Below are 10,212 nucleotides of genomic sequence, written 5' to 3' on the forward strand. Positions count from 1 at the left end.
CTGTAAAATCCTACATGTCCCAAAAATCCTCTAACAAATTTCACAGATGTTGGTGGAGGTAATTTTGCAATGACCTTCACTTTGGCTCGATTGACTTCTATTCCATTTCGAGAAATTTTATGCCCGAGCACTATTCCTCCCTCAGCTTTCACTACTTCTTGCATCTTCGGGTTCAAACACCTCTGAGGTTGGATAGTTGGTTTATATTGTTTCCCCATCAAAATTTTGTGCATGCAAATTGAAGGACTAATTCCCTCGATATCAGCTATTTTTCATCCAATTGCACCTTTATGCTCTCTTAATACTCTGAACAATTTCTCCTCCATCAAATCTATCAAAGAAGATGATGTAATTACTGGTAAAGAAGAAACTCCATCTAAATAAGCATATTTCAAATGAGAAGGTAAGGGTTTGAGTTCAAGAATTGGAGACTCTTCAATTAATGGTTTAGGCTTTGTAATGTGTTGTTCCAACTCCTCAAATTTAGTTGCCTTTTGCCTTGAATATGGTGGAATTGCCTCCATGAAATTTGCATACTCATTTATCTCATCATTTTAAATATATTTTTCCCTTAGTCGAATCAGACATGCTTCAAGTGGATTTTTAAAAATATTTTCCTGAAAAATCTTATTCACCAACTTGTTAATTATCTCAACTCTAAAACAAGAATTATTATCAGATGGATATTTCATTGCTTTAAAAACATTAAATGAAACAAGATCATCTTGAACTCTAAGGATCAATTTCCCTTGTTGTACATCAATAAGAGCTATTCCTGTTGCTAGAAAATGTCGACTTAAGATAAGTGGTACCTCAAAATCTTCCCCCATGTCAAGAACTATGAAATTTGCAGGAAAAATAAATTTGTTAACTTTTACCAAAACATCTTCCACAATACCTCTCGGATATTTAATTGATCGATTAGCTAGTTGAAGTGACACTATAGTTGCTTTTACCTCACTCAATCCTAATTTCTTGAAAACCAAATAAGGCATTAGATTAATACTTGCCCTAAATCACATAATGTTTTTTCAAAGTAAGAATCCCCAATAGTGCAAGGAATAGTAAAACTCCCTGGATCTTTTAATTTCGGAGGCAATTTGTTTTGTAAGATGGCTGAACACTCCTCATTTAACTTCACAGTTTCATAATCCTCCAGTTTCCTTTTATTTGCCAAAATTTCCTTCAAAATTTTTGTATAACTAGGCATTTGTGTTAAGGTATCTGCAAAAGGAATGTTAATGTGCAATTTTTTAAATACATCAAGAAATTTAGAAAATTGCTTATTTATTTTGTGCTGCTGGAGTCACTGAGGGAATGGAATTGGCGGCACATATGGCTTGGGATTATTTGGAAAAAGTTTACTCTTGCTTGTCTCATTTGATTGTTTATTGATTACCTTTTCCTTGTCTCTGAAAATTTCTTCTTCTCCCACTTGTTTACCACTTTTCAAGGTAATAGCCTTTATGTTTTCAATTGAATTTTTCTCTGTGTTGCTTGGCAAAGAACCATGTTGTTTCCCTGACATCATGCTTGCTAACTGCCCACTTGCATCTCCAGATTTCTGATTGAAGCCTCTTGGTTTTAAAATTTCACATCCGTGCTTTTGATGAAGTCATTAGTCGTATTAGCAAGTTTGGTGACTATCTTCCAAATTTGATTTTGCCTTCTGATTGTTTGAATCCCGGTGGTCTTGTCACATTCTGATTATTCCATGCAAATTTTGGATGATTGCGTCATCCCGGATTGTACATGTTGGAGTAGGGATTATTTTGTGACCTGTTAAAATTCCCAACAAAGTTAGAATTTTTATTAGATTATTTAAAAGTATTACCTACTTGACATTCTGTGCTAACATATCCTCCATCACAAAAATCACATGTCAAATTCTGAATTTTCATGGTTGAAACACTCATATTATCAAGCTTTTTGTTGAGTAGTAAAGAAGAATGAGGCTGTGAAAGTTTTTGCTGAAAATTCATTGAGAACGTTGATGCACGAATGAAGCTGGGAGGTAAGGGAAGAAGGAGAGACGGTCTCCTTCTATGTGTCGGCTTCTCCGCCTGTTGATCATATTGGTCAACAATCTTTGATTATGTGGCAGTCCAAGGGGAGACGCGTGGAGTGGACGTGTCCCTTGGCTGAAATTCCCTTGTCACTTTGAGGAATTTGCTGAAACGTGGCTGAGGTCTTATGTCAAGGTTCTTATTCGCTGGCAGGTTGAGGAGGAAAAACGTGGCTGCATATTGCAGTCAAAGTCTTTATTCTGAGGAGAAGCGGATGGGGTTGACATGGGGAAACGGTGGGAGTTCTTTGCTCCTTTCTTTGACCAATTGAACATATGCATGGGGATAAAGGAGAATTGCATGAGGAACCGAAGGAAGCAAACATTGGTCTCACTTATGGCATTCCATGAAGAAGAAATTTTAATGGGATAATGGACTAGGTGATGGTCAAGCTGTCATAGTACGGTGGAGACGTGATGATGAGGTGGTGCCGTGGGGACGTGATGAGACGTGGTGGTCCGGTACAGTGATGGTGGTGGTGAAACGGTGGCCGTGAGTGGTGCCAATATCATAGTCCGATGACAAGCTTGTCGACGCGGCATGGACCGTTAAGTATTCGGGGGTTGGCGAAGTCCGGACATCACAATATTGCTCTCTCTTTATGATGGCTTCAAACTTGGAGGACAAGATGTAATCCTCTATCTTTGCCAAGATCGTCATCCAAGTTCAAGGGCCAAGATTTCTTCTTGACTTCTCAATTATTGGCTAGGTTCAAGAAGGGTAAATGGTCCATTCCCCCTTGTCTACACCGAAGTGGCACCTACACCCTTTGAATAGTCTCCCAAAATTTGTCTCATCTCAATTTAAATCTTAATAGGCTAAATTGGTTTGACCTCTAGGTCCACTAAAGTCTATGTCTTCAAATTAGTGCATTTCTTTGATTAATGTACTCACTGGTTCACTAAAATTATTTCAAATTGAATAGGAATGTTTTGATAGCATCTACAATCGACACTTGTAATTGAACTGAGGTTCATGGTTAAGTTTCAATCAAGAACAGCTTTAATGTGACCTATGCGAATATGGGCGGCATTGGTAGAATTTGCGTGATCAAACTTGAACTAAGTTCGATGCTTGTTCAAGGTTTTACATATGACTTTCTTTTGAGCTTTGTTGATCAATGAATAATCTTTGGTTGTCATATAATCAAGTAGGATCGATCAACTTGCCCCGACTCATGGTCGTTTGAGATTAGATTAGGGTCATTTACATATAGTACATTGATCATGTAGCGTCACCTGCGATCGGTATATACTTGAGTCGAATCGATCTATACCCATCCAATAACTAATTCATGATGGCATGTGATTGCCCATAACAATCCTTATGGTCGAATGGTCCTTTCACAATCAATCACTTCGCTCTATCGCAACCCTGATCTTGAGTTGCCTTGCCCTTAATTAGTCAGTCGACTTGTGAACAATTACTAGCATTAAGTCACAACTTATCCTCGTTACTGATGTACTGATCCTTAATCCATTCCTTGTGGTCTAGATAGGGGTTTGAGTTGATGATGTCACAACTCTTTCCCTCTAAAAGAAATTTCGTCCTTGAAATTCAAAGACATACCTGATTCCTTAAATAGATGCCGATATCGAAGCCTCATCGATTCCTAACTTTCCCATGTTGTTCCTAATGACCTTAACTAAGGGAATGGTTTTATTCTATGGCTCTTGTTCTTTTCTATCCACAATCCGCATAAGCTTTTCAACATACGACACTATGTCGTCCATTTTGATCTATTCAGAGTTTAGCACTTGTGCCGGATCTAGCTCATACTTTTTTAACATAGATATATAGAACATGTCATGCACCTAAGCAAGTCTAGGCGGAAGTGCTAACCTATAAGCTAAATTCCCTATTCTTCTAAGATCTCAAAAGGTTTTAAGTACTTCGAACTTAGCTTTCCTTTCTTGTCGAAATGCAACATACATCTCATAGGTGACACTTTAAGAAAGAAATGATCACCTACTTGAAATTCTAAAGGACCGCGTCGTCTATCCGCATAGCTTTTCTAGTAGCTTTGGGTAGTTCTAAGTATTTTTCTAATCACTTTCACTGCATCTGTTGACATCTAGACTAACTCTAAGCTAGGAACCTTCTTTCCTCGACCTCATCCCAACAAACTGGAGTTCTGCAAGCTCATCCGTATAACTCTTCGAGTGGTTCCATCCCATTGCTCTACTGGTAGATATTGTTGTAGGCTAATTCAATGAGATGTAGCTATTCTTCCCAATCTCCTTTAAAATCAAGCACACACACTCGTAGCATATCTTCGAGCATTTGGATCATCCTTTCAGATTAGCCATCAGTTTGTGGACAATAAGCTATGTTATACTAAAGTTTCACTCCCATAGCTGTCTGAAGACTTTTCCAAAATGTGACACTAAACTTGGGGTCTATCCAAAATAATTGTCACTAGCACTCCGTGAAATCGAATTATCTATTGGACATAAAGCCTTGTGTATTCTTCCAATAAGAAATCCTTTCGTACCACCAAGAAATGAGCTGACTTGGTTAGCTTGTCAATTATTACCTAGATAGAATCATGGCTTCTTTGGCACCTTGAAAGTCCCATGACGAAGCCCATTGTGATACGTTCCCATTTCCATTTTGGGATTTCTAGTGGTTGAAATAATCCACTAGGCTTGAAATGCTGTGCTTTTACTTGTTGACACATTAAACATTTGGCGATGTATTTGGCGCTATCAACCTTCATGCCATTCCACCAATAATATTGTTTGAGATTCCAGCACATCTCTATGCTACCTAGATGTATGTTGTAGTTACTTCGGTGAGCATTTGATAGGATTTCTTCCTTTAGTTTTGCATTGTTGAGTTATGCACAATTGTCTATGGAATTTCAATACTCCATCTTTAGTTACTTAAAAATCAAACTTTTTCTTTTTTGAAAGGGATAAGTGCTGCGAAAGTTCTAAAATTTGTTATAAAAATGCATTTGAGTCTTAAAACTTGCAAAAAGTTCAAATAAATCCTAAAACTTATCGAAATGTTTCATTTGAGTCCTAAAATCGACGCCGTTAGCTTTTCCGTTAAAATTGCTGACGTTGCATTTAAAATTAATTTTTATTTTCCACATGGCTTTTAATGATTTTTTATTCATTTAAAAATAGATTTAAAAACTAAAAAATTAGATTTATTCATTTTATCTTATTTTTAAAAAGAAAAGTGAAAATTTATTTTAAAAAGAAAACAGTTCAAAAAAAAAAAAAGCCAGCCTCGTCGAAGGGGTTGGCGACGGTCATCGGCCCTCGCCACCCCCAGGCGAGGGCCGGCGACCCTCACCAAGCTTGGGCGAGGTGCCCAGATTTGGGCACGCTAGCCCTCGTGGGGGGTCGGTGAGGCTTGCTAGATCTGGGTGAGCCTCACTGAGATCTGGCAAGCCTCGCCGGCCTCGAGCAAGGGCCGACAAGGCGTCGCCCAAGGCGGGGGACGGTTGCCGGGCCCTCGAGAGGGCTAGCAACGGCTTGCCCAGGCTAGGCGATAGCCGCCGGCCTCTCGCGAGGGTTGGCGTGTCCAGATTTGGGCTCCCTCACTTGAGCTTGGCGAGGGTCGCCGGCCCTCGCCCGGCCAGGAGGGCCGGCCACCCGAGGCGAGGACCGGCAACCGTCGTCGCCCCTCCAAGTGAGGCTGCCTTTTTTTGAACTATTTTCTTTTTAAATAAATTTTCACTTTTTTTTTCGGTTGAAAATAAGATAAAATGAATAAATCTAATTTTTTAGTTTTTAAAAATGAATAAAAATCATTAAAAAAGCCACATGGAAAATAAAAATTAATTTTAAATGCCACGTCGTATTTTTAACGGAAAAAAAGCGGCGTTGATTTTAGGACTCAAATGAAACATTTTGATAAGTTTTAGGACTTATTTGCACTTTTTGCAAGTTTTAAGACTCAATTGCATTTTCGTGATAAGTTTTAGGACTTCCGTAGCACTTATCCCTTTTTGAAACTCCTCAAATTTTCTGAAGTTTGAGGTCGTCTTGTTGTAATGCTTTAATCTTCGACTACACTTCCAATTCAATTCTAAGAGTAGCCAAAAGATTAGAAAGTTGATTTACCTCACATTTGTATTCCAAATCTCAAATTCCTTCAAGAAGACTCCATTCTCAAATCATCACTTGTGCGATAGTTGATTTCTGACTAAGAGCATCAACCACCTTGTCGGCTTTCCTAGGGTGGTCAAGAATATCACAGTTGTAATCATTGAGAAGTTCCATCCAAAATAAAAAGCATTGTCTTCTTTAACATTGCCCATACAACAAATTATCTATTACAAATTCCTCACATTTTTTTATCTTATAATTAAAAAATCTTCTCATAGTGACCTTGGTGAATTAAAATTCATGGGGAATACAATTGGATAAGGCCTGTTGGGTTGGACCCATATCTTACATTCGTGTTGAAAAGTAAAATTCTTCTTAATTGGTACCATTGTTTCGTATGATGTATTTCATTTAGTGTGATCATCCTTAACCATAGGAGGGGACCATGTTCGTTATGTCAAAGTTCAGTATTGGTGCAAATTGCACCTTGTTTCTCAACGTCCATCACACGAAATGTCGGTAGGATGAACAAAACCTTAAATCAATAAGTAGTTAGGAAACACCACAACCTAAGACTGAGCAACTATCACAAGAAAGTATAATAGGAGTCATTATATATTTTTGACCTAGATAGGTCGTGCCACATAGAATGATCGGCATCTATATTAGCAATTCCCGTCTAAAATTGTCTGAATGAACTTAATTAACAAAATGTGAAAGTATTTACGACTCAATAGAAAATTTAAAAATATTTAAACTAAATTGGTTAAAGTACAATAAACATTTGATATTTCGGACAATTTTCTCATAGAACTTGAAGTAAGGCACAAAATTTCTTCTATAGAGAGATATGCGGGAGAAAGATGTGAGTGGTTATGGTGATATGGCCATGACAGCGATCGTTGGTGGCTCAATCAGCGGCCTTATGGATGCGACTGGGGCATGGCGAATGCTGTGTCAGCTAGCGACGATGGCAAGTGAACGTTCCGGAAGCGATGATGGTCAGTGTCATGGCGGTGATGGTTCAGCTGAAATTGAGGTGGGGAGGGAGGAGATAGAGCTTGTTTTTAACTGGAAATAAAACCCAAAATCCAACAACGTTTAATTATTCATCTAAAGTTTTTCTTATCGAACGTGCAACAAAGCGAAATTGATGCTAGTACCAAATTTCCACGATTTAAGCCATTAAGATTTGAAAAACGGTGATTCTCAACGGAGTTTGACAGATGCCAAAATTATCGTGCGGGTAGAACGCTGTGCTTTTTTTAGACTTTTGAAAAGTGGGTTGAAATTGTTCTTGAGGTGAAAGGCAGGCTCTTGATGATTGTTTGATTGACTGGGATACACATGTTGCTTCCAAATTCTCTTCCTCTTTTCTTCGTATAATTGCTTGATTTTCTGAAGAACTTTTGGGCAACATCTCCATTGAATTAATGCTTAGCGAGTAGTGGCGTTAGATCCGAAGGACTTCAGAGGGTTCTTCCATACCCCCAACTAATCACCTGTAGATCCGAATAAGTGGATTATGCACACAGTGCAGGTGCGAACCCTGACATAACTATGGTGCAAAAAAATCTCATGTTGAGAACAAAGTGAAGTCTAATGGGTATTAAAATAGGAGGTCTCAGACATGATTCCTCAAATTATCCCGAGTTTCCATTCATTAATGCGTGATGGGTTCTATAAAACTTTCACGTACTCACACATTGGATTCTCACGTTCAAGGCGTTCGTCATCAAGTCGGTTCCCTTTTGGAATCACGTCCAGAAGGTCCCCTTTCTTGTTCTTTTATACCAGAAATATGCCCTTCCTCATTTCCTTTTGTGGATATTGCAAGGACAAAATCTTGACTTGTATAGGTTTGATAAGCATTGCTTATATAGCAGAACTAAATGATTTGCTGTCAAAATTGGAATACACATCCGCATATAGTGGGGATAAGTTTTCCTTCGTGCTCAGTTTAAGGAAAAAGGCTAGCAAAAAACAGCATCAATCTATCTCTAGCTTACACTATAATTATCTTTTATGTCAAAAAGCCTACCCTCACATAAAAAACACACGCTCTCTCTCTCTCTCTTCGCATCCTTGGCTGCGGGAAGACCATTCAGAACGAAACATTGCTGTGGACCGCTGTGAAGTCTAATCATACCACTGTAGAATCTAGCATGAGTAGTGGAGGAGGCATCCAGTACCATTACCTGACTGATGGATGGTACATCCGAACAAAGATGAAGTTGAATGAAGAGAGGAGATGCAGATGCAAATAATCTCTTTAGTAATATGGATAGAACACGGTTCCTGCACGTCTCAAACATATCATGAAATGAGGGCTATTTACATGTCAATTTTGTTCGGGCAAGATAAGTCAAATACAAGGCCTCCATTCTCTGACATTCTTGCTCAAACGACCGGGTACTTTGGCAGACCACAAATCAAGATCAGGCGAAGGTCCGGTGAGGGCTAGATAGTTTTCACCTTCTGCCTGTGCAGTTCTTCTCCAGCTCAACTCTCCTGGGAATGCACTCAGCATTGCCTTGATTGTGGAATTCAGCTCCCACTTTCTAGTGATTCCTGTGGGATCGGTGTCATCAATTCCCCGCAGTTCACCATGATGCGACCACTGGGCATCAACCTCTCCTTGAACTCCACCCAAGTCTCGACCTCCTGCAACTGCGGCAACACCCTGCCTCCCGCAAACAAGTCAACTGCTATCCCTGAGTAATATCCTCCATCATCCTTTACCACAGCAGAAAGGACATCGCCAATGTGAACGCTGAGCATCCCACCTGCTCGATTAGGCTTTTCCAAATCAGAGAGCCCCATATACTCTCTGGCTTTGTCAATCAGAACCTCGTCAATCTCCCACCCTTCAATCTGCAACCAAGGCCACAGTTGCAGCATCAGATGAGCAGCAGTCCCGCCCCCTAATCCAAAGATGGCGATGGGGCCTTTGGGGACTATGGCTGGCAGGCTTGCAAACTCGTCCCAGTAGGAACCACTCCATTTGTCCTCTCCTTTGTTCACCATGCTGTGAACGTTGTGGGTGGAGTCCAACAACAAGAACCGGGATCTTGCAGTGTCCACTATGACAATGTCGTTGTACTGGCTCCTCGTTGCTGTCATTACTCGAAACTCTTCTTGGTCTTCCTCTTCCTGGTCCGAATTTGGATGGGCTCCTTGGACGACCACGTGCCTCTTGAATCCACCCCTCCCGCTCCAACGGAAGGAAGTAATGCAGCACCTGATTGGGAAACTGGTCTGAAATTTAGTCGACCGTGATTCAAGAAGGGAGATTTGCCCATTCGACCGACCGAACCCTGAAATCACAGATTTATGCGCCGGAACTGAATGCAGCATTGCTCCGCCTCAGCTTGCAGGATCCAATAGAATAAGAGATAACATAGACAGGGGGAGGCTGAGGCTTATCTTTTAGCTAGCTGCTGCTCCTTCAGAGCCTGGTGGGCCGGCCTCTCTTATTTATAAGGCAAAAGCAATACAAAGTAGCGGCCCCTCTTTTCTTTTCTTTTTTCATAAAAAACCCCCCCAACTCTAATTCTAGTCCCAATTATAAGAGAAACTGTAAAATTAGGATAAAAATCATAGTTGGAGGTTTTTTTTAGGATATTAGGTCAAATATGAACACATACCTTTATTGTTGTGACAATTTTAGCATGAACTTTCAAATGTACCAAATAGAAACATAAATTTTCATCCATTTGACAGATTGAGGATCTGATAGCCTCCATTTGTAATACTATCTTTTAATTATCCTTTATGATTTTGAAAATTCATAGAATTGCCATTAAGGCTATATCTTTGCCTTCATTTAATACACATGTTAATGGATTACAAAGTGAAGTAACTAATCTCTTGACAAATTATTTTTCTCAAGGAAATGATTATGCGGAAACAAGAGAAGGGGGAGTTGCTCTTGGAAGAGAGGTGGCCTTATTGGCCGACGAAAGGGTTGACGTCGTTGAAGAAGAGAATTGTCAAAATAAAAATCAAGGAAAAAGCTTCAGATTAACTCCTGGGGTTCAAAGATACAGCAAGAAAAAGTAGCCCCGCTGATATTATCTCTA

General features: G+C 39.6%; 1 non-coding gene across 1 annotated transcript; it reads right to left on the reverse strand.

Moving 5' to 3' along the window:
- Positions 1 to 8,178: 8,178 nt before the first annotated feature.
- On the reverse strand, positions 8,179 to 9,537 carry LOC104423291. Its single transcript, XR_005550457.1, has one exon. It is a non-coding gene; the product is annotated as an uncharacterized LOC104423291 (transcript).
- Positions 9,538 to 10,212: the final 675 nt, after the last annotated feature.

Source organism: Eucalyptus grandis, chromosome 4 (genome assembly GCF_016545825.1).
Source record: "Eucalyptus grandis isolate ANBG69807.140 chromosome 4, ASM1654582v1, whole genome shotgun sequence".
Taxonomy (NCBI): Eukaryota; Viridiplantae; Streptophyta; class Magnoliopsida; order Myrtales; family Myrtaceae; genus Eucalyptus; species Eucalyptus grandis.